The sequence below is a fragment of the Canis lupus genome, chromosome 27, assembly GCF_048164855.1.
Source record: "Canis lupus baileyi chromosome 27, mCanLup2.hap1, whole genome shotgun sequence".
Classification (NCBI taxonomy): domain Eukaryota; kingdom Metazoa; phylum Chordata; class Mammalia; order Carnivora; family Canidae; genus Canis; species Canis lupus.
Window position 1 is genome coordinate 29,223,313 of NC_132864.1, and position 25,377 is coordinate 29,248,689.

General features: G+C 48.7%; 1 protein-coding gene across 1 annotated transcript in view; it reads right to left on the minus strand.

The window, feature by feature from the left end:
• AP1B1 (adaptor related protein complex 1 subunit beta 1) overlaps positions 1–25,156 on the minus strand; it is an 82,876-nt gene extending 57,720 nt beyond the window's left edge. Inside the window, exon 1 of the mRNA XM_072803146.1 lies at positions 25,070–25,156. The gene's annotated coding sequence lies outside the window, so the exon portion shown is untranslated. The remainder of the gene's footprint in view (positions 1–25,069) is intronic.
• Positions 25,157–25,377: the final 221 nt, after the last annotated feature.

The following is a 25,377-nucleotide window of genomic DNA, read 5'->3' on the forward strand; positions in this document are numbered from 1 at the left end:
AGGTTTTGCTCAAGATCATTTACCTTATGAATGGAAGAGTCAGAACCAGAGCTGTAAATCCAGTCTAGCCCTTGCTGCCCTTCAGTGCAGCCCTTTGGGAATTCGGCTGGAAAGGTAAACCCATGTACCTCCAAGGAAATTGATCCAAGAGAAACTTCCTAATATCTCATTTTTCCTTTTGCTGGGTCTGCCAGGATGTCAGTTCCTATTATCACCTCACTCTCGATTCTGGTACTATTCACTTTCTCCTTATAATTTCCGATCATCCCCCTTAAAACCGTATTCTGTCCCTGCTCTTTAAAAATGTTTTACTAGAAATGAGTGTAACTATGACAAGCTCATATTCTGACTCTTACAGTATTTTCTTTTTGCCATGATAGTGATTTCATTAGATTTGGGCACATTTGTAATCAAGTACGAATGCCACCTCTGTCAAAGGTGTTTCAGCAAAGATAATAACTAAAGGTTTATAAACTAAACTTCAGATTGAGAAAAGAGCAGCTATTTTTTTTTTAAGTGGCTTATCACTAGGGCAGCCTGACTGGTTCAGTGGGTAGAGTGTATGATTCTTGATCTTGGGGTTGTGAGTTCAATCTCCACCGTTGGGTGTAGAGGTTACTGAAAAATACAATCTTTTTTTTTTTTAGATTTTAAATTTATTTGTCAAGAAGAGGGTGCACAAGCTGGGGGAGCAGTAGGCAGAGGGGGAACCAGGCTCCTCAGTGAGCAGGGAACCCAATGTGGAACTCCATCCCAGGACTCAAGATGATAACCCCAGCTGAAGCAGATGCTTAACCAACTGAGCCACCCAGGCATCCCAAAATAAAATCTTAAAAAAAAAAAAAATAGAGGTTGCTTATTACCACATTATGAGACTGTTAATGTTAAAGGAGCCAGGCTGAAACACAAGTCAGTTAAAATGATTTAGAAATCTAAAGTCACATTTCCCTGTTTCGTATATGTAAAGGTGACTTTACTGCTTCCTGATTTCTTTACAGGAAAAATAAAGAACATCTTGGGATTTTTTTTTTTTTTTTTTTTGGTGGAGGAAGAGATTATTTCAATTATGAACTATAAACATATATAACTGGAGAGTATTATTTCTCATGTTTTAAACCACTCAGGTTAGCTAAAGATGTATTTGTGTTGTTTTTGAGTACTTGTGTAGGTTTTTGTTTTTTTTTTATATAATAATAAATTTGTTTTTTATTGGTGTTCAATTTGCCAACATACAGAATAACACCCAGTGCTCATCCCGTCAAGTGCCCCCCTTCAGTGCCCATCACCCATTCACCCCCACCCCTCACCCTCCTCCCCTTCCACCACCCCTAGTTCGTTTCCCAGAGTTAGGAGTCTTTATGTTCTGTCTCCCTTTCTGATATTTCCTACCCATTTCTTCTCCCTTCCCTTCTATTCCCTTTCACTATTATTTATATTCCCCAAATGAATGAGAACATATAGGGTTTTTTTTTGTAACTATACATTAAGTGAGTGCTTCATATGTATAAGGCACTATTTTCACATGCATTGCAGCATTAAACAAATGAGTTTGGTTTCATGCTTTCTTGCATTATTCAGATAAGTATTAGAAAACGTTGCTTTTAGATACATTACTATTACCAGGTTACAAAACAAATATAAGTAAGAAAAGGAATTAGTTTCATCCTCTAGATTGTATAAGTAAAAGGTTAGCATTTGAAATATGTGTTAATTCAACTCTGGGGGAAGGATGAAGTCAAACATTACCCTTATGAAAAATTTTTGCTAGTGAAAATATGAAAACCTCCTGAAGACAGGGCACCTGGCTGGCTCAGTCAGTTAAGCGTCTGCCTTTGGCTCTGGTCATGATCCCAGGGTCCTAGGATCTAGCCGCACATCCACCTCCCTGCTCAGCAGGAAGCCTGTTTGTCCCTCTGCCTCTGCACTTCCACACCCCTCCTGCTCATGCTTGCTCTCCATCACTCTCAAATAAATAAAATCTTAAAAAAAAATGGAAAGAAAATATGAAAACTTGAACAATGGCAATGTTTATTTGCTTTGCCTTTACTTATGTTTTTCACACTGCTTAAATACTAGATATTAAAAAGCTAATCGTGGGTTCCTTTGTACCTCCACTAACATGATTTCTTAAGGTATGTTCGACCTTTGTTTTGCTTATCTTTGTGGCACACAGCCTAATTAACAAGGTGATAGTAAAAGATACCTTTCTTTCTTTCTTTCTTTTTCTTTCTTTCTTTCCTTCCTTCCTTCCTTCCTTCCTTCCTTCCTTCCTTCCTTCCTTCCTTTTTTCTTTCTTTCTTTCTTTCTTTCTTTCTTTCTTTCTTTCTTTCTTTCTTTCTTTCTTTCTTTCTTTCTTTCTATTTTTTTTAGATTTTAAAGTAATCTCTACACCCAACATAGTACTCAAACTCACAACCTTGAGATCAAGAGTTGCATACTCAGGCAGCCCAGGTGGCTCAGTACTTTAGCGCGGCCTTCTCTGCAGGGCATGATCCTGGAGACCCACATTGGGCTCCCTGCATGGAGCCTGCTCCTCCCTCTTCCTGTGTCTCTGCCTCTTTCTGTGTGTGTCTCTCATGAATAAATAAATAAAATCTTAAAAAAAAAAAAAAAAAAAAAAGAGTTGCATGCTCTATCAACTGAGCCAGCCAGGTGCCCCAAAGATACATTTTTAAAAATTCGATCAGATAAAGGCTTTTGAGTCTCTGTTTTGCTAACCCAAGCTGCTAAGTTACCTGAAACTTTAGTCAAGACCAGAGAGAAGTATATGGCAAATGTGTAGTTTGCTTCTTTATAATTTGATTGGCCTGTTTGTAAATTGAATCATTACTTAAGAATCATCACTTCCAGGGGTTCCTGACTGGCTCAGTCAGGGGAACATGCACCTCTTGATCTGGGGGTCATGAGTTCAAGGCCCACATTGTGTGTAGAGATGATTTTAAATAAATATTTTTTTAAAAAAAGAATTATCCAAATAAAATCGTTAAAAATAAATAAATAAATAAATAAATAAATAAATAAATAAATAAATAAATAAATAAATAGATGCCTGGGTTGCTCAGCGGTTGAACATCTGCCTTCGGCTTAGGGTGTGATCCTGGGGTCCTGGGATCAAGTTCTGTGTCGGGCTTCCTGCGAGGAACCTGACTCTTCCTCTCCATGTCTCTCACGAATAAATAAATAAAATCTTAAAAAAAAAAAAAAAGAATTATCACTCCCAGCAGATAGTAAGGTAAAACTGAATATGATATTTTCTAATATTCCCTTAGATCTCCCTAATTTACCAAAGGGGGAAAAATATTTACCTGAGGCTCTTCTAAGGAATGATGATACCGAAGGTGTGAGGGTGGTTAGTTTCTTTGTCTTTTTCAAAAGACCAACATTTTTATTTGGAATGATTATTGTGAAGAGCAGAATATCTTTTTTATCCAAGAACTTGAAGCATATCTGGAATTTACCGATGTACATGCCCATTTTAGAATGTTGCTTCTTAAAGTAATCCACTAATGCTTTGAATATTTTTATTATTTGGTTTCTCTTTCTGCTAAAGAACAATTAAACCCTAATTTGGCATAGGATCCCTTTGAGTTGAAATCTATATGAGGCCAATAGAAATTAAACAGGTTGTTTTTTGTTTTGTTTTTTTTGTTTTGTTTTGTTTTGTTTTTTTAGATTTTATTTATTTATTCATGAGAGACACAGAGAGAGAGAGAGGCAGAGACATAGGCAGGAGAAGTAGGCTTCCTGCGGGGACCCTGATGGGGGACTCAATCCCAGGACCCCGGGATCACTCCCTGAGACCAAGGCAGACACTTAACCACTAATCAGTTCTTTAACTTCTCCCCAACCCCTGTACCAACACCTAGCAAGACACCAAACTCTTATAATACATCTTATTAGAAATTCACGGTCTGCCCTGCCTAGATGACTTCTGCTGTTTAATCATTTTTTAAAAAGATTTTATTTATTTATTCATGAGAGACACAGAGAGGGAGAGAGAGTCAGAGACACAGGCAGAGGGAGAAGCAGGCTCCATGCAGGGAGCCTGATGTGAGTCTCAATCTGGGGACTCTAGGATCATGCCCTGGTCTGAAGGCAGGCACTAAACTGCAGAGGCACCCAGGGATCCCCTGTTTAATCATTTTAAAAGGTGGCTGGACATGCAGGTTTCTTGCTATATAACCTATCTGGTAAGAAAGATAAACTTTGGTAGCACTTTATGGTAGTTCTGGATGGTTTTGTTACTTATGAGGAACTAATTGCAGCTCTCTTAGACTCAGCTGAGACATAGAATAGGAGCTATTATTATTATTATTTTTTTTTGAAGGCCAAATAGATCATAGGAGATTCTAGGAAACTCTGGAGAAGGCAGTGTATATTTGCCATCATCAAAATACTTACTTGGGGATGCCTCGGTGGCTCCACAGTTGAGCGTCTGCCTTCGGCTCAGGTCATGATCCCGGGGTCCTGGGATCGAGTTCCATGTCAGGCTCCCTGTGAGGAGCCTGCTTCTCCCTCTGCCTATGTCTCTGCTTCTCTACCTGTGTCTCTCATGAGTAAGTAAATAAAATCTTTAAAAAAATACTTATTTGTATTTATGGAATGTGTGTTGGTTTTTTTTCCCCACGGATTAAAACAAAACAAAACAAAACAAAACACCACCCAACCTGGGGAGGCTTTAATAAAATGACATTTTCTGGGATGCCTGGGTGGCTCAGTGGTTGAGTTTCTGCCTTAGGCTTGAGTAGTAATCCCCATTTGGGGATCAAGTCCTGCATTGGGCTCCCTGAGAGGAGCCTGCTTTTCCTTCTGCCTATGTCTCTGCCTCTCTGTGTCTCTCATGAATAAATAAAATCTTTAAAATAATAATAATAAATAAATAAAAATAAGTAAATGAAATGACACCTTCCTTTTGCATTAAATTCTTATTCTAACTTCTAAAAATCTTTTCACATATTTCACATCTTCAAAACAACCCAGTGATTTAGGCAGAGTGGACTTCATTATCTCCTTTCTTACATATAAGGATATTTTAAAAGGTTATGTTACTCAGCCAAAGTAACATTTGCTAGTAGTTAGTAGTAAGCTAAGGCTATAATATGGTTTTATTAATTCTAAGCCCAACAGTTTCTCTATTAGCTCTGATCCTTTTTTGAAAAGATTTTATTTTGCGGCAACCCCAGTGGCTCAGCGGTTTAGCGCCGCCTTCGACCCAGGGCCTGATACTGGAGACCTGGGATCGAGTCCCATATTGGGCTCCCCGCATGGAGACTGCTTCTCCCTCTGCCTGTGTCTCTGCCTCTCTCTGTGGGTGTCTCTCATGAATAAATAAATAAAATCTTAAAAAAAAAAAAAAGATTTAATTTTGTGCACTCACCCTTGCTCTCAAATAAATAAATAAAATCTTAAAAAAAAAAAAATTTCCAGGGGGGCAGGGGCTCCTGGGTGGCTCAAGTCTATTAAGTGTCCAACTCTCAATTTCAGCCCAGATCATGATCTCAGGGGTGTGAGATTAAGCCCCATGTCAGGTTCCGTGCTGTGTGTGGAGCCTGCTTGGGATTTTCTCTCTTTTCCTCTGCTCCTCCCCCTGTTTGCTCTCTCTCTCTCTCTCAAAATAAATAAATATTAAAAAGAAAAAGATTTCCAAGAAGACAGAAGTCACAGTGTTTGTTCAGGAAGGACATCCGAGAGATGGTGGCATTTGTGCTAGGCCTCGCCCAATGAGAACAGAGTCTCACAGGCTGAGATGAAAGGAAAAGGCAACCCAGGGACAACAGTGCAAAGGCAGGAAGTCAAGAGAGTCAAGCATCTGGGTCCTTCAGAAAGCATTTCACAAGTCCCTACTGTGAGCCAGGCCCTGGGCTAGGTGTTATATTGTCACATGGATGAGGCAAAGGCCCTGCTTTGGCTGAACCAGCAGTCTGTCTGGGGATGACAGAGCAGCAGCCCCAAAAGTGATTGGTGCTGTGATAGGGGATGCCCTAGAGGCTATGGGAGTCCAGAGCAGGAGCTGAAGCTCCCTGGAGTTGGAGGGTCCAGGGGAGGCCTGGACGAGTGGAGGGCCTATAATCTGGAAGCGTGGAAAACAATGAATGTTTATGGAGCACCTATGGTGTGCCAGATGGTATGTAGAGGGTTTCATTTGTCTCTCACACCATCCCAGGGGTGGGAGGGGATGTAACTCCAAGAGCTTAAATCAAACAGTGTGTGAGTGGCACAGCTAAGGGCCTGGTCCTAGAGCCCCAGGATACATGGTCTTTTTTTTTTTTTTTTTTTTTAAGATTTTATTCATTTATTTATTTGACAGAGAGAGAAAGAGAGAGAGTGAGCACAAGCAGGGGGAGCAGCAGGCAGAGGGAGAGGGAGAAGCAAACTCCCTGCTAAGCAGGGAGCCTGACTCGGGACTCAATCCCAAGACCCTGGGATCAGGACCTGAGCCGGAGGCAGATGCTTAACCAACTGGGCCACCCAGGAACCCCAGGATACATGCTCTTATAAATCCCACTCATTCACCTAAAATTTATTTGTCACTCCTGCCTGAGCCAGCCATAAGGGGGCTACAACATGAACCAGAGCTGGGCTACTCCTTGGGCTACTGTTGAGTGTGGGAGAGACACAAATTAAGGGACAATCATAACACAGCCCAGAAGGACTGGGAATGCACAGGAGACTCAGGCAGCAAACTCACCCTAGGAAAGTCAGGGAAGACTTTCTGGAGGAGGTGACATTCAGCCCAACCTGTGAAGGATGACATTACTACCATCAATAGTTGCCACGAACCAGGCACTGTGCTAGGCTCTTCCACGTATTTAGTCACTGGACTCTCCCAACAATTTGAGTTTCCATGACTGTCCCCAGGTAAAACGGAGAAAACAGGCCAGTGGGCACACTTGCCTGTGGGCCTGGGTCTCCTCTCCCACAGCTCAGTATAAAAACACAGTACTAATGAGGAGATACAGCTTATTGTCAAAGGCTGGATATTTACGGCTTGCAGAGGTGACAGCCAGAAGTAAAGGAGGGTCTCTCAGGGAGGTTCCCTCTCCACCCCCTCCACCACCAAACCCAGCTGGCCACTCTGAGTCCCACTCACCTTCAAACACTAACAACTGGGTCTAGAAAAGTCACACCTGGGTCTTGTGCATCTCACCCAGCCCTCTGAGACCCCAGGCCCAGGAGGAGCCCCTTGCTTCAAGAGGGTGGAGCAGAGCCTATGATGGCCAAGCCTACCTGGATAGAGAACTAACTTCTCCCAACAAATACACCATCACTAAAAAGAACAGCACCTCCTGGTTGGAAGAGATCGTTTTTCTCCAAGTCCTGTTCACTTTCTCCCCTGCCCTGCGGATGTACATGATGCAGGACTGACCTGTCTACCTCTTTAAGCCTCACTTTCTCCTCGAGAAGAGGACTCTTTGTGGGCCAAGTGCCATCACAAGCCCTTGACACCCATTCATTCATGTAACCTTCACCATTCTCAAGAGGTGGAGGCTATATAATAACCTTCACTTTACAGGTGAGCATGCTGAGGCCTTTAGAAACTGAGGAACTTTCTTACTTTCTCAAGGCAACAATGGACTGAGCTGGGAGTGCAGGCTGGTGACTGCAGGACCTGCCTCACCGGGTTTCATCCAATCAGAGGGAGCGTGGGAATTCTTGGGGTGTTGGGAAATGACCCAGGACCTGCTGCTGGCGCTGTGTGCTCTTCAACAAGTCCTTTCCTATTTCTGATTTACAGAATTGCCAGACGCATCCTAGCCCACCTGTCTGGCCACAGTCATGCATAATAAATAGATGTTGCGCAAATTAAGAATTATTTCCGTCTATGCCCACTAGAGGGCCCCCAAGTGACACTAACTGCCACCCTCCCTTTTCTGTGTAATTGTTACAGGCAGCCTCAAGGCATCCCTGTCCTAAACTTCTTTCTAGATTCTTCTTCCTATGTGATTCCTATTCCTCTGCTTCAATTTGTTTGCTCGCTGTTTTTATTATTTTTACCCTAGAAATTACTAAAAGTTACCTCAGATCCTTTCTGGAAGGAGGCAAGAGGCGGCTTTTGTCCGAAGTGTCACAACGCCCGCACTGCACCTGCTGATGGATTGGATGGCTCACTTTGTTGGCATAAGGCTGATGCAGACTGGCCAGGTCTAAAGACCCAGACAGCGGGGGGGAAGAGGGGGTGGGGAGGGAGAGGCAGGTCCCCGCAGGACCAGCCAAGAGGGTCCTTGGCTTCTCACAGGATAGAAGTCAAATGCGAGCCAAGAAGTGAGAGCAGAGTTTATTAAAGATATAGAGAGAGTGGAGATACACACAGAGCGTCCACAAGACTCAGACAGGAAAGAAGAGTGAGTCTCATCTTTGCTTAGGGTCTGGGGTTTTAATTGAGAATTATGGTCCCATGCACGTGCCTTCTCAGACATCCATGAATAAAGATGGGTGTTTAGGTGTCCTCCATAAGTCACTTATGCCCTGGAGCCAGGGGTCTTGGTGAATCCGTGGTCTTGGAAAATGTTCATGACCCTTCCCGGTCACTCCTTTGATGCTATCTGTTGCGCTGGAAGCATCCAAAGAAATCAACTCCTTGCCTTTACAGGGAGGACATACATTACTTGTACGAGAGGCATGTGTGTGTGTGGGGTGCATGTCCTAGTGAGACTAGAAGCAGGAAAAAGAGCCAAGAAACAGTTTTTCAGGAGGTCCCTTCAGTTTTCCTGTCTCAAGGAAGTGGCCAGTCTACAACTGCCCTACTACCCTGGGATCGGCATTCGGCTTTGATTCCTGCTAAGCCACAGTTTAGATTTGTGAGAAGGGCCCTGGATTCTTCAGAAGCCCCAGGTACACCATCAAGATTGGCAGCACTAAGGATTCCAGTCTGCCCATGTGGGTTCCACCTCATTTCTGTGGACCCCAGAATGTTCTTGTCCTCCCCTATATGATAACCCTCTGCCCTTCCTGACAGTGTACTCTGTGTCTGTAAGCTCCAGCCCAGACTCAATGACAACATCCTTCCTTCCAGAGATCACTTAAGCATCTCCCATTACCACCCAAGTTCAAATGCCTGGGACAAATCCCTTCCTCTCCATGGTCTGGTGTTTCTGCTTGGACCCTGACTGAATCCGAGGAGGGACACCGGTTCAGAGCAGGCAGGTTCTTAGAGCCCAGGGCCTCCAAAGGCCATCAGCGTGAGGTCCTCCTAACAGACCCACTCAGAGAGAGTCCAACTTTCCATAACTTCCCCGTTAGCTATCTGTGGCTGGAGGAAGACACACTTTTGCCAAGCTGGCACGACAACAAAAAGCTTCAATTATCTTCCATCCCATGGGCCAAGCAAAACAAAGGAAACTCAGAATCCTACATAAAAACCAGATCCTCTGTATCACCAAGGGGTACTGTGGTAAGTGGGTATCCCAGAACTGGGACACCCTGAGGACAAATGGGTGATGAGAGTCTGTGGATGGGTATTAACACCCCCCCCCACCAGGATTAAGTCCTGTGCTCCCTAGAAGCAGAGTCTGGACCTCAATATTCAGGTTGGGACACTGCTCTAGACCTCAGTTGGGCACATGTGAGCTGGGCTCCTGTCTGGGGCTGAGCTGGACTTCCATGATGCCCAGACTCTGCAGCTCGAGTCCTGGATGGCCACCAGAGGGCTTTAAAGCCATGTCCAGGGAGGCAGTGACATCCCTAGACTGTGAGGTAGAAGAAGAATCCAGGATAGAGGAGTGGGCAAATCCCTGTGCAAGGCAGCCAGCCACATGTGTAGGAACTCTTGGTGCTCTAGCTCATCTGATCCACCTTGGGTAGCTGTGGGTACATACATACACCTTGGGACCCCCATTGGGCTACACTCATGGAAAGGCCTGAGGCTATCATCATGCAAGGCGGAGAGGCTGGAGGGACAGTTCTTAGACTCATGAGGCTTTCTTTTCTTCTTTCTTTCTTTCTTTCTTTCTTTCTTTCTTTCTTTCTTTCTTTCTTTCTTTCTCTTTAGATTTTATTTATTTGAGAGAGAGCAGAGTGTAGGTGAGGAGAGGCAGAAGGAGAGGGAGCAGCAGACTTCCCGCTGAGCAGGGAGCCTGATGTGGGGCTTGATCCCAGATCCCAGGATCCCAGGATCATAACCTGAGCCGAAGGCAGATGCTTAACTGACTGAGCCACCCAGGCGCCCAACTCCTGAGGATTTCTGATATTCCCTTCACTGCTCACCAACTGTGAGATCCACCACCCCCTTTTTGACCTCAGTTTCCTCATCTGTACAATGACGAGGCTGGATCAGATGATCATTCGGTGGCTTTCAGTCCACCAGTAATAATGATGATGATGGTGGCAATGATGATAACAGTGCCATTTGCCAAGAACTTGTTATGTGCCAGATTCCACACAAAACTCATTTAATTAGACTATCTCCCTTAATCTGCAAGATAACCCCAGGAGTAGGCACAATTATTTCCCCTATTTCATAGGGGGGAAACACAGAGGCTTATACAGATGAAAAAGAATTGGCCTAGGAGAGAGATAATACAGCTGGGAAGAGCCCAGCCCGGAATCATATGGACCTGGGCTTGGACTCAGGTTCCACTGTTTCTAGCTGTGTGACCCTGAACAAGTTACCCTCTCTGGGCCTGGGCCTCCTCTGTTGCTCACTCCACAGGGCTGCCATGAGGACCAAAAGCAGTAATGCCAAACGCCTGGCATTCAGGGAGCACGCCACATCCATCGCGGTTCCATATTAAATGCATTATCATCTGTGGCTGGGATGTGAACCACAATCCACTTGGTCCCACAGCACTGGCTCTCCACCCTTTGGGTAAATCCCTGCTGAAGGAGGAGGTGAAATGCTGCCTGGGTTGAGGACTCAGATTTCGTGACAGGCTCAGATCACCACAGCTGCACAGCAGGCTTGCCAGGTGCCCAGAAAGCTGCCCAGCCCCACTCTCGAGCCAGACGGGGCTGCCCCCAGGGGAGCTACACAAGCATTTTTGCTCACCTGGCCAGCAGCCTCTGCCACCCCATTCTGGCAGGCCCACACCCACCCTCTGCCCCCAGGGGCTTCCCATTTGCTCCTCACCAAACTCTGAGTCTCTCCTGCAAATCTCACTCATTAGATAATGGAATACCTCATAACCTCCCATGGACTGCCCTTTGGAAGCCATCGCTTCACTGTCCCCCACCCCCACCCCCAGTTGGCTTCCTGCCTGATCCCTTTACCTAGTAACCCCCAAGCTGGCTGATTCCCTTGCCCCCGACTAGATCACTTGCCTAAGTACTAAACAGATGCTGTTCTTGAAGAGGACATTACGGGTACCTGCCATCAAGGGATGGAGCTGGCAGTGTTCCTGGTCTCCTGGGTCCTACCATCTGGTTTCTTTTTTTTAAAGAACATTTTTTAAAAATTTTTATTTACTTATGATAGTCATAGAGAGAGAGAGAGGCAGAGACACAGGCAGAGAGAGAAGCAGGCTCCATACACCGGGACCCGACGTGGGATTCAATCCCGGGTCTCCAGGATCACGCCCTGGGCCAAAGGCAGGCACCAAACCGCTGCACCACCCAGGGATCCCTACCATCTTGTTTCTACTAAAGCTGTTGTTCAATGCACACAGGGTAGTACCCTGGGAGTGGAGGGACTGCTGCCCCTCAGTGCCTGACAGAGCCAGGCACACAGTGGGGCTCATGAGAATGTGAATGAACGAACGAACAAATCAAGTGAAAGAATAAACGATGCAGGGCTAAGTTTGGTCTTTGGATTTAGAGGACCCAGGAGCTCTCAATGGCACTAGGAACCCTAGATCTGGGTCCTGGCTCTGTCTGCCACCAGTCTGCAGCTCTGGGACTTTGGACAAAGTTCTCAACCATCTTTTTTTTTTTTTTTTTTTTTAAGATTTTATTTATTTATTCATGACAAGCAGAGGGAGAAGCAGGCTCCATGCAGGGAGCCGGATGTGGGACTCAATCCCAGGACCCTGGGATCAGGCCCTGAGCCAAAGGCAGACACTCAACCACTGAGCCACCCAGGGGTCCCACTTCTCAACCATCTTAAGCCTGTTCCTCCTCTGTAAACCAGGGAGAGTCATAGTCCCTACCTTCTGGAGCCAATGTGGAGATACCATGGAGAAAAGCCTGGTACTGTTATGATTACTCACCCTATGAATGCCCACCTTCCTGAACTATCTGGGAGCTAGAGGTGGGCTTGGAGGTGCAGGGGTGATGCTCGGCTGGTCACAAGGATGCTGGCATGAAACCATGGTGAGGAGTTTCTGTTGGTCCAGCAGGGGCAGGACCTGGGGCAGCAAAGGTGTGAGCCCCTTTGGCTGGCTCAGTGGTCCAGCCCTGTTTACACTCCCCCTAGTGTGGCACGTGGCTAATGGCAGTTGCCTCCTCATCATCCTCCCATTCCTAGCTTCCTCCAATCCAGCCTCCAGACGAGCCTCCAGATATTGCATCTGATACATGGTCAGCCCCTGCCTGAGCCCTTCTCAGGAACTTCCCTGGTCCAACTCCCTCTAACACACGATGCCACGATGCTCCTAGTCTCTCCCTTCTCCTCCCTCACCCTTAGGCTCTGAACTCCAGCCATCTGGACCCCCTAACAAATTCCTCATGTCATTCTACCTGTGCTGGTCACTCTGTCCTTTGCCCCTTCTCCTTCTAGTAACTTCTTGTTTACTAGTATAGTAACAAGAATCTGGCCAGGCGCTGTGCTCAGCATCCATTGTCTCCAGGGTTGGGGTCCCAACATCAACTGGATAGGAGTCAGGGGCGTCTGATCCCAGTGGTGCCCTCCAATCCTACCCCTTGTCCATCCCCATGCTCCAGGGCTGCTCTCTGGAGGACTTTCCAGAGCCTGGAGGAGCCAGGCCTGACCAGAAGCCGGCCCACTGCAGGCACTGCAGGCAGCATCCTCCCCAAGCGCTGCACCAGACTCTCTGTAACCTCAAGCTCCTGGTGGCTGTAAATCTTCTCCTGGCAGGGACTGCAGGAGTCTCAGGCAAGGCTGACTCCCTCACCCTCCTCTGGCTCTGCATGCAGGGTGCAGTTCCTCTCGGGGCCAGGGCAGGATGCCCAGGACCACACACTGCAGCATCCTCGTTGTCCCCATTGAAGGCCATCGGAGGTGCTGGGCTCCCCACTCACCTACCCTTCCCCTCTCAGCCTCACTTTCTCCATTGGGAAAACAAGGGGCTTGGGTCTGAGTCTTTTTGAAAATTCTGATGACACTCATAATCACTATCCCTCAACAGTGTTCACACACACAACATACAATTTTGCACAAAACTTTGCCAAAGGCTTTCTCCACCAGATCTGCCACAAATCTGCCCCCTTGGGAACCTTTGCATTTCAAGAGCTGCTCTTATTTGCAAAAAGTAAGCTTCAAAACAGAATGTATAATCTTTAAACATAAATATCAGGGGTGCCCAGCTGGTTCAGTCAGTGAGTGTACAACTCCTGATCTCGGGGTTGTGAGTCCCATGTTAGGTGTAAACATTACTTAAAAATAAAATCCTTAGTAAAATCTAAAAAAAAAAAAAAAATCTTTTTGAGACTCCTGGGTGGCTCAGTGGTTGAGTGTCTATCTTTGGCTTAGGGCATGATCTCAGGCTCCTAAGATCTCCTAAGATCGAGTTCTGCATTGGGCTCCCTGGGAGGAGCCTGCTTTTCCCTCTGCCTATGTCTCTGCCTCTCTCTATGTCTCTCATGAATAAATAAACAAAATCTTAAAAAAAATAAATTAAAAAAGCCATAAACATTAACATTTACTTGTAAATGCATAAAAGGGTCTAGAAGAGTATATATCCTAAATGGTTCCAGAGCTTATCTCTGGAGAGTAGGGTTACAGAGGTTTTCACTGTCTACTTCAGACATTTTTGTAACTGAATATTTTTTTAACAAGTGCATGCTACTTTGAGGGATTTCCTTCCCCATCTAAAACATAATCCTATAAGATTATTGCCAACAATTTCAAATTCTCCAGACCATTGATCCTTCTGTTGAGCAGAATAATAATAAGGATTCAGGTTTTTGAAGTCTGAGTGACAATAGATCAACAGGATTAAGACCATGACTTGACACATAACTACTGGGTTCCTCTGAGCAAGGTAATTAACCTATCTAGGCCTCGCTTTATTCTAAAAAATGGGGTTAGTAGTAACTCCTACACCTCAGAGGATTTCTTACATTGGCAAGAAGAAAAATTATAACAATGTCTTTTTTTTTTTTTTTTAATGTAAAGATTCTTTAGTGAGGCAGACTCTTAAGACCCTGCCTAGGTCTCCAGTGGAGGTGTCACATCTTACAACCGCTTTTATTGGCCCTGGCCATCATCTTCCCAGCTGTTGGGTCTCACACTGGACCCCTGGAAGTTCTCCTCAGGACCAGGAGCCCACAGGACAAATGTGGCTAATGGAATCTGGCCTGGACTCTTATGTCTGGCACCAGTTCAGCAACGAGGATATAAAAAACCCAGACATCACCTCATCGCTGTTTCATCAAAAAAAGGAGACTTTCTCCCTGCACATCTCTGCAGAGGACAAATTCTTGCTGTCTGTGTGGCCTGGGAGGGAGCAGGAAGAGGACAAGAGGGAATCTGGGAAGTTTTCCCCATCTTGGGGTTCAGAGGGCAGCCTGGGTCATTGTTATAGGCATGGGACTGTCTCCTTGGTAACCATGACAAACAACTCCACTCCCAGGCACTGGGTGGGGCCCTGACAAGCATAAACCCCTTTAGCCCTCCCCACACCCAGTGAGGGATGTACTGGATCCTCTCCTAAAAGGGGTGAGGGGCCTTGGCCCAGGTCACTGAGCTACTGCCAGGATTTGCCCCCAGTCCAACGGACTCCAGAGCCAGTGCTCTCAGCTTCCCAGGAGCCAAGATGCCTGTGGCATAAGCACAGCTCTACTCAATGTCACATGTGACCTTGGACAGGTCTGAGAACCTTCCTGAACAGCCCCTCAGGGATCTTCAGAGGCAAACTTCAGGCCATCCAGCCACTTCCTCCAGGATAGTTCTGCCAAGAGTTTATGCACTGGGCTTTCCTGGAAGATTTGGTCTGAACACAGGGTTTGACAGCCTTAGAAAGAAAAATAAAATAAAAAGCAAACAATCAAAACCTTTGCAGGACCAGAGAGTCTCCAAGAGCTAGGACAGGAAGGTTCCCATGGTTCTGGAGACCCAGTGTGCTCTTTCTAGAGGCCAATCCAGTCCCTCCAGCTCCCCAGGCCCTGCCTGCCCTGTCCACCTTGCTCAGGGTCCTCATGGCTTCCCCTGTGTCCCTGCTCCAGAGGACCTGGGGTCTCCTCATGCCTCACCAAGTGCCAGTCAGAACACTGGAGACCTTGTAGGCTTCTCAGGACTCCTCCGCATGCATGCCCAAGGCCAGTGCCCCAGCACAATTAGGCAGAGGTGGGCCTCACTGACCCCGCCCTGTCTTCCTTTCCTTTCTCAGTCTCCAGGGTCATTGCAAGGTCAGGGGCCCAAGGGTGTTTCGCGAAAAGCTGTGAATCCAGATTTTTATGTCGAATCACCCAGCTTTTAAATGTTGACAACTGTACAGTCATTTGCTCTGTGATCTCAGACCCGTTCCCTGCCCTTCCTCTGCTTCGCTTGGCATCCCAGGTATTCAATCCTGTGAACTACATTTCCCAGGCTCCTCTGCCAACTGACTCTAGTTAGAGTCAGCCAATGGGAGGCGCTGAAGAAAGACTGGCAGGTGGGAAGAGGCCGGGCTATTTCTCATCTCTCTGCGCATGCCAGGGTCTCCTCCAAAGCTTCAGTGCCTTCAGCCGGCCCATCCTCCATGGGTCCCGCTCACAACTTGGGGTAACCACCTTCCTGTTTGGCCTTTCAAAATTGTCCATATTGGGATCCCTGGGTGGCTCAGCGGTTTAGCGCCTGCCTTAGGCTCAGGGCGTGATCCTGGAGTCCTGAGATCGAGTCCCGCATCGGGCTCCCTGCATGGAGCCTGCTTCTCCCTCTGCCTGTGTCTCTGCCTCTCTCTCTTTCTCTGTGTCTCCCATGAATAAATAAATAAAATCTTAAAAAAAAAATTGTCCATATTAACTCCTCTAAAGTGGGCTCTGTTATTCTGATATGGCAATTAATTCAAATACGCTTTTTCCTTTTTAAGATTTATTTATTTGACGGGGGGGGGGGGTGGAGAAAGAGCACAAGTAGGGGGAGCTACAGAGGGAGAGGGAGAAATAGACTCCCCGCTGAGCAGGGAGCCCAATGTGTGGCTTGATCCCAGAACCCAGAGAACATGACCTAAACCAAGGCACCCCCCAAATCCTCTTTTTTTTCTGCACATATTTTTTTTATCATAGTAAAATATATATAACATAAAATTTACCATTTCTAAGTGTACAATTAGCAGCTGTGCAACATGACTGTGATCTTTGCTTTACAGGTGCAAATATTCTCTCCTGTAGTTCCTTGCCTGAGCATCGCGAATCCCACGATGTTAATGGGAGAGGACAGATGACCCCCATTCCACAGAGGAAACTGGAGCTCAGCCAGGCATGGCTACTGACCCAGACACCGGATTCCCAGCCCTGTGCTCTGTCCTGAACTCCAGCCAGCTCCCTGTTTGCCCCCTTCCCCCAATCTTCAAACCTGCGCATACACCTCCTGCTGCTCTGCCCCCCCCCCAAAGTGAACTCCTGCCACAGGGCTCCCCTTAGAGTGTCACCTGGGGAGTGGGGTAGGGGTGAGGGGCTTTGGAGTCTATATACCAGGTAGGAGTAATAATAATGCCAACAACAACAATACAACCTTATGTTTATTAGCATTCAGTTCCTTCTGCATGTGGGAAGGAATTGCTGAGGGTCTTGCATCTCTGCTTTCCAGGAGTCAGATGGAAGTTTGGAAAAGCTCAGAGCAGAGATCTTCATAATTAAAACAAGCCAACGACCAACCTCTGGAGATGGCAGGGGGCGGGGGGCTACTACAGCTTCAGGTCCTTTGTCCCTTAATCCTCCAATATCCTGAGAAAACAGAGGCTCCTGAAGGAGGTCCTTCTGGTTCCATAGCAGTAAGGGGTGGAACCGGGACTCAGACCCAAGTCTCCTTGTGCACAAAGACCAAGGGACCTGTGTAGCCCCTGTGCTCACTCTGGCTTCCTTGCCTTTGCCTGGGCTGTTCCTTCACGCTGGGCTGCCTCCATGAGGGATAATAAAATGGGTATCAGACTGGGCTGAAGAGGTCCCCCAGAGCCTGCTGCAGCCCTTCCCCCATCGCTGGGCAGGGCCCTGGATGAGAGCCCAGGCTCTGCTGCAGAGTAGAGCCAGGCAGGCACTCAGCCATCTGCTGAAGAGGCACAATGGCGGTAGGGAGAGGGGCCTGGGGCAGAGGACAAAGGCTTTTGGTGGCCTCATATCTCTGCCAGAGCATGGTGAGCACTCTGTGTCAAGCCCTGAGCTTCAGTGGGTAATGGGGCACCTCAGAGGTATGGGTTTAAACATGGCTCTCAATAACACAAGCCCAGATTTGTCTGTGAACACACAAACCTGCTCAGAAGGACACTTGAGATTACCTCCAGGGGAGGAGCTGGGTGGCTGGCGACAGAAGAGAGGAAAGGAGACTGCTTTGTCTACCCTTTGGCCCTTTGGACTTTTAACCATTAAAAAATCATTTGAAAAGTTTAAACTCTGGTTTGGTAAATCATTGCTGTGTGACCTTGAGCAAGTCACTTAACCTCTCTGAGCTTCTATTTCCCCAACTACAAAATAGGGTTAATCATAGCACTTCATAGAGAAAGAGTAAAGTGTAAATGAAAGTATTCACACAGCGTGCTTAAGCATGGGGCCTGAGGAGCAGTAAAAGCTCTTGAAATGGGATAGCTATTTGATTATTAATACTATTATTATTATTATTTTTATTTTTATTATTGATGATTGTCTGTCAGACCCCAAGTAAGGGCTACTATCACAGTCCTCTGACACCTTCCAAGATCTCTTCCTGAAGACTGAGGCCATTCCAGCAAATGCCAGCTCTGTTACTACTAGGTCGATTTTCATAGATCAAGTCATCTCTCTGTCTATGCCTCAGTTTCTTCCTCTGTGAAACAGAGACACTAGAACTTGCCCACTATTCACAAGATTATTAACAATTAAGACTTCGTCAGGGGTGGCTCAGTGGTTAAGCGTCTGCCTTTAGCTCAGGTAGTGATCCCGGTGTCCTGGGATCGAGTCTCACACTGGGCTCCGCAGAGGGAGCCTGCTTCTCCCTCTGCCTATGTCTCTGCCTCTCTCTTGTGTCTCTCATGAATGAATAAATAAAATCTTTTTTAAAAAAACTTAGTCATTCAATATTTCCCAGTAATCTCTGTATCACATATGGTGGCAGGCACGGCAGGTGCCAAGGTGAGGGCAAGGAGCTCACAGTCTGCTGGGAGGCAGCTAAGTTAACAAACACTTGCAACAAGAGAAAGAAGTGGTAGATGGGGGAGCTAAGACAGCAGAGGAGCCTAAGCCAGCCAGGAGTTGAAAAGGGCATCATGGAAGCCTTCCTGGAAGAGGTGGTGCCACAGCTGAGCACTGAGAGATGACTATGGGCTGGTCAGTCAGAGGAGAAAGAGGATCAGAAAATACGCTGCAGGCAAGGACAGCAGTAACAACAAGGGCTAGAGGGCTGAGATCCAGTGGGTTGGTTGTTCTAGAACAAGCAGGAAGTGAAGTCAGCCCCAGTGAGGGCATTGGGAAGAGGAGTGAGGAGACTGACCTTTTGTCACTGACCTTAGAGGACTGCCTGGTTTCAGACATCAGGCCGACCACCTATCTGCTGTGTAACTTAGGCAAGTTACTTAACCTCTCTGTGGCAAATGAGAACAGTGCTTATCCCACTCTGGTGTTGTGAGGATAAAAGTAAGTTAATCCACATAAGGTGCTTAGAACAGGGGCTGGCACACAGCCTGGTTCTGTTCTGTCCTCACAGGCCCAGGTGCGCCATGGCCCTAGGGAGGTGATGCTGACCAAATGTGTGCTGAGTGTGAACAAGTGAGCAAACAGGGCGCCAAACTCTTGGACAGCTCTGTGCCCCCACCTGCCGACCTCCAGGAGCCTGCTCTGGCCTCCCCACCTTCTGTTCACCACTGAGCTGGGATCACACACATGGCCTGGAGGCAGCAATGCCCCCACCTTCCTGCCTGACCCCAGGAACCATCTTGGCCACAAAATGCCTGTCGCTAGTTCATCCCCCACCCCTGACACTGTCTGCAGGGACCTCGACTTGACAGCCCCAGGCTTGGGAGGCTAGGCTGGACCTCGCAGGGGAAGGAGGCCCCTGTTGATAGGCACCTGCTAGTGCTGTGTCTGACACAGGGGTCCCCGTCCAATAACTCGGGTCTGAAACTCCCGATTTTATGGATGAAGAGACTGAGGGGCAGGGAGGTAAGGCCTGGCCTGCGGGGGAAGGGGTGTCCTGCCCAAGGTTGCAGGCTCCAGAGCTGGGCTTCTCCACTGCACCATCACCCATCCTATCTTAGCTCTCTCCTGTTTGCCTGGACTGGTTGCTGAGGCCCCTGCTCAGACACACAGGAGACCCAGCTCCAAGGTGAAAGAGTCAAGGTCAGGGGGAGATAAAGAGAAACCAGAAGGATGGATTCTAGTGCTGATACCTTCAAGATCATCGACACCATACAAATGGGGGAACTGAGACCCAGGGAGATTCCATAAGGCACTCTGGGCTGCCCACCCATTCGTGGCAGGGGTGTAGTGGGACCTTATTCTTCCTCTCAATGCACAACACGCCCCGGTACCACAGGTGCCCAGGGAAGCCCAGCAAGCTGGGGCCTGAGACAACCATGCTGCCTGCAAATGGGAACCAGGAAAAAAGGGGGAAGAAGGAGTGGCTGGCAGGCAGTTTGTGTGGAGAGAGCTCTGAGGGAGCTGCAGGGCAGGCAGTGGGGGTTTAGAGTGGGGATTAGCACCCATCAGGCGAACGCACACCCCTCTGCCCCCACGGCAACAGGGGTGCTGCGGTCATGGCTGCGGCCCTGGCTGAGTCCCCAGCCTGGCTCCCCGCTCTGCAGAGGGAGACATGTGGGAGGAGATGCTGAGTCGGACTCAGCCTGTTCTAGCTCCAGCTCCAGCCGCAGTGAGAGCAGAATGCCCAGAAAAGCCCGCTGGGGGGTGGCCTGGTGACCTTCCCCAGCGGCTGGGCGGAAGGAGAGGGCGGGAGCCGGCCTTCAGTTCCCTGCTCAGCCAGACCTGCAGGCCCAGAGAAAGGGGGCGAGAAGGGGGCTTGGGGCTGCACAGAGGAGAAGCTTCTTCAGGCCCCAGGGCTGGGTCTGAGAAGGGCAGTGCCAGGAAGGGGCATCCAGGCTCTGCCCTGGGAGAAGCTGATGGTCTGGGAAGGGGATGGTGAGATGGAGCCCTGACACAATTCACTGTGTGACAAGGTAGCTGAGAGGGAGTGACAACAGGCTTTGGATGATTGTGAAATTAATGAAAACAATAGAAACAGTACTGTTTGTACTGTATGTATGAAGTATAGGTACCGGACCAGTCACTGCGAGCCTCAGTTCAGCCCCTTCTGGAGGACACTATTTTTCCCTAGTTCACACCTGACAGCAAGACAACTCACTCCAGCTTCGCCCTGAAATGCAATCTGCGCTCAGTACTCAAGATCAGAGGATGCGCCGAGCCAGCCCCACCCTGGGCAGAGAGGGAACATCCAACCTCCCTGCCCTTCTCCCTATAAGTGGAGACGCATCCAACCTTGCATCCATACCAGCAAAACCCAGAGTCTAACCTGAGCTTCACAGTGTCTCAAGAGGAGGCCAAGGCCTGGAAAATCACCCCCTTTTCACAGATGAGAAAACTGAGGCTCATCGAGGTGACACACCTTGCTTGGGGCCCCCAGCCAGCCAGGGGTGGGCCAGGGTCCCTCCCTCTTCCAGGAGCCTGTCAACTCTCTCTGAGGGAGAGTTGGACTTGGTGCTGGGAGGGAATTAACAATGCCAGTGAGGGCAAACATTCAGGCAGCACTTAACAATGTGCTGCCATGTGGCAGCTCCAGATCCTCCCAACAATCTTTTGTTTTTTGGTGACAGTCTACTGAGATGTAATTCGCGTACCATCCATACAATGCAACCACTTGAAGTGTACAATGTCTTCCAGTATATTCAGAGCTGTGCAGCCACCACTAGTCAATTTTAGGACATTTTCATCCCCACAAAAAAGAAACCCCATGCTCCTTACCTACCATGCCTCGTTCCTCTCATCCCTTCAGCTCTAAGGCAACCACGAACCCACTTTCTTCTCCGTAGATTTGCTTGTTCTGGATATTTCCTACAACTGGCATCATATAGTATCCAACAACCTTTTGAATGGGTTGTTACTTTACCCCCATTTCCCAGACAGCAGTAACTGAGACTTAGGAAGAAAATCTTACTGAGAGCTTGCATTGATTGATTGATTGATAGATTTATTCATTTGAGAGAGAGAGAGAGAGCGCGCGCGCGCGCGCGCGCACGTAAGTGCTGAGTAGGAAACCTGACGCAGGGCTCCATCTCAGGACCCTGAGATCATGACCTGAGCCAAAGGCCAGACTTAGCAGACTGAGCCACCCAGCCACCCCAGCCCTGCCCCCAGGGCCTTTAATGAAGCAATGATGGGTAGGTTTGAAACCCAGGCCCTTCTGACCCAGAGACTGGCTCTTTGTCATTAACTCCACCAGTTAGTGAGTGCTAGGGCTCAAGGGCTACCCCACTCCTCCCCTCCCTTCTACCTGCCCAGGGCCTCACCCCCGTTCCTCCATCACACCCAAGGGTTCTGCAGCGATCCCTCTCCATTCTCTCATGATGCCTGCTCTCCATCTTTCAGGCCCTGGCTATGCCACCTCCTTTGGGAAGCTCTCCCTGATTGCTCACCTTTCTTGGAGCTTCCACTGCCCCTGTGCATTTGCCCATGGAAAACTGGGCAGCCAGGCTCCCTGTGTGGGTAGGAAACAGGCCCTGGGAAGGTGTCTGGGGTCACCCAGTGAGATGAGGCAGAGAGGGGACTGGGGCCAGATCCCTGACTCCCACACCAATTCTCTTCCCCCTGTCCTATTCCAAAGGGGAATCCTTTATCTCCTCCATCCTTACCCCATCCTGAAAGTGGCACCATGCAGCCTATGGGAAAGAGAGGGAAACTGAGGCTCAGAAAGGCTAGCGATCTGCCCAAGGCTACAGACACTGAAAAAGGACTCACCTGCTGACTCCCTAACTTTTCCCCCAATGCATGCTGGGTCGGGAGGCCCAATCTGTAACTCCCACAGGCCCTGGACTTGCCCTTCTATCAGCCCTTATAAAACTGGCTCCTTATTTGTTCATGGTAAGAGGAGCTGGGACTCCCATCTCTGTGGCTGTATCCCCAGTGTAGGCCCAGGCCTGGAACAGGTCTCAAGAAATGTTTGTTGAGGGACACCTGGGTGGCTTAGCGGTTGAGCATCTGACTTAGACTCAGGGTGTGATCCTGGGGTCCTGGATCGAGTCCTACATCAGGCTCCTGCAGGGAGCCTGCTTCTTCCTCTGCCTATGTCTCTGCCTCTCTCTGTGTCACTCATGAATAAATAAAATCTTAAAAAAAAAAAAAGAAACGTTTGTTGACTGGATAATGAAAGAAGGGAAGGAAGGAAGGGGGCTACAAGGGTGGGGGTGGCCGGTTCAGCCACCAGCCATCACACAATGCCATTTTCTAGCATCAGGGTGTCTTATACCAGTTCTTCTGACTCCTCAGTCTAGAACTCCTGACATTCTGGGATCTTGCACCTCTTAGAGAATCACTCATACAATCCTGCACACAGTTTTGAGGACTTCTGACCCCCTCCCTGCAGCTCACCCACAGGCACCCAGGAGTAGAGTCTCTGCACTGCAGATGGAAAATCCCATCCTGTGTCGCACAGTCCTGTCCTGGGGACACAACAGATGTGAATGCACTTCATAAAAGCCTGGAACACAGCAAGCACTTCAGCTGTCTCATCTTGAACCACGAGCCTCCACCTAGCTGCAGCCCCTGGCACACAAAGCAGGACTCTTGACACAATTCCTGTGCCTTTTCTGTCCTCAGATGGCCTCTGCCCCACCCCAGGGGCTGCGTCCAGCCAGCGATGTGCAGGAATGCCCGTTAATGCTACTTCAGCCACCATCAGGCCTGGCAGCCTACACCAGCAGCCTCAGGGGTGGGGGCGGCCTGTCCTTTTACGTGGGTTCCCTGATGACTCAGCAGGGCCCTGCTTCTCCTCCCTCACTCCTAACACCACCGTGGTCCCAAGGGGCAAAGGGTGGCAGGGTCCAAAGCTCAGGAACTCTCCTAATTCCCAGGATGGCACCACAGACATTATATCAATACCAGTTGTGTTTATTGAGGGGTTTCTAGACCAGAAATAGTGTTAGGTTTTTTGCATGTTTTCCACCAAATCTTAAATGAAGCTGGTATTATCAGCACCTCCATTTTACAGATGTAGATACTGAGGCACAGAAAGGAGAAGTCACTTGCTCCAGGTACCCTGCTGGGAAGTGGGGGTGCTGGCACTCAGCCTTGGGTTGGTCTGACCTGAGCAGTGGGCTGGAACCATTGCAGGAGTAAGCCTCCCCCAGCAGTTACTGCTGAGTATCTGGAGGCTGCTGCTCCCCTTCACCCATGGAGAGTACCTGTCCTTGGAAGCCTACCACCAGGGATGCTCTGAGTGAGGTAGCAGATTCACATTCATTAGAAATTCTCTGGGGTTGCAAGGTTTGCAGAATCTCAACTTGTCTCTTCATCTGCAGTCATAAAATATTAAAGCCAGAAGGTGCCATCGCAATGAGGATCATTTCGTCTATACATTTTGTGAAGGGGGATATCGAGGCTCAGAGATGCAGGGGACTTGGCCAAGGCATTCCCAAGTCACGGATAATTGGGAACACACCCAGGACTCCAGATGTCATGTCAATGCTACCTAAAAATCAAAGAATGTGAGCTCAGGAAACAATGTTCATTTTTTGGCCCAAGCCTCCCCTTTTACAGAAGGGGAAGCTCAGAGAAGAGTGGGGTCTTCCTTTCGTTTTTTTTTTTTTTTTTTAAGAGTGGGGTCTTCCTAAGAGCGATAAATAGGCAGGCAGAGTGCACCACTGATGAATCCAGTTTTTTAGCAGCAGTGTGACCTGAGACATAGAGGTGACCTCTATGAGCCTTCTCTGTGAAGGAGAAATAACAAAACCTAGAAGTGTACAGTCACTGTCAGCAGTAAAAAGGATGTTGGCCCTTAGTCCAGCACCCAACACATATTCAGTACTCAATTCATGGTATGTATTATTAACATTGGTAGGCCCTTGTCATTTTCCCTGCCATTCTGCTTTCCAGGTCAAACATTTCTCAGAACAGTATAATGGGGAAGGCTGTGGACTGCTGCTTCAACCACTTGTTAGCTGGGAAATCTTCGACTGGTTATTATTCTGTGATTCTGGGCCTCAAACACCTCCTCAGTCAACTGGGGATGGCGAGAACAGTACCTACCAGGTATCGTTGCGGTGAGGTGGAAATAACACATGTGATAGGCCTCATGTAAAGCCAGGTACACAGTAAGTGCTCAATAAATCTGAGCTGGCACTGTTACTTGCGTGGCTATGTCTCCTGTCTGTCACATCCTAGATTGCAGAAGGCCTGGTCCGTCAGGAAGGGGCTAGTCCCCAGCCTCTAGGGCTCTCCAGGCTCAGGAGTTCTAATGCAGCAAGAGGAGATCCCAGAGCTCTGCACGTCCACACGGGAGAACCTGACCCAGCTCTGATTTCTCAGCCCCTGCCTGGGGGCGGGAATTCTGAAAATGCTGGACGAAATCCCGATTTTTTTTGTGGTGATGGAAGTGTCGCGAGCCCCCATTTTACAGGTGCAGAAACTGAGGCCTAAGGAGGGGGAGGGTGCTGCTCACAGGCGCACGCACCCAAGCCCGGGGCTTGCTGCACGGACGGCGTCCTCGCTCGCTCGCTCGGGGCACTGTCCCCCAGGGAAGAGCCACTGCCGCAGGAGCCCCTCCCAGAGCCCCGCCTCCTCCGCGCCAGGGTGGGCGTCTGGCCCCTCCCGGGTGCCCCGCGGCCTCTGTCGCGGCGTTACTCACGACGAAGGAGACGACGGCAGCGAGGGCCGCCTCCACCTTCCCGCGGTCCCCGGGGACGCCTCTGACCCGATGCCGCGGCGACAGGGCGGCGGGGAAGTGGGGTCCGGGCTGAACGCCGTGCGCCCGGCTTCTCCGAGCCCGGACCGCTGGAGGAGCGCTCGGGAATCTCCGGCGGCCGTGGGAGCGTTCGGGCGTTTCCGGCGCCGAGGGGCGGGGCTGACCGCGACGCGGGCGTGGCCGCCGCCGCCTGCAGGGAGCGCTGTTGCCAGCGCGATTCGTTCAAGTCGGATCGCCGGCCAAGCAATCTG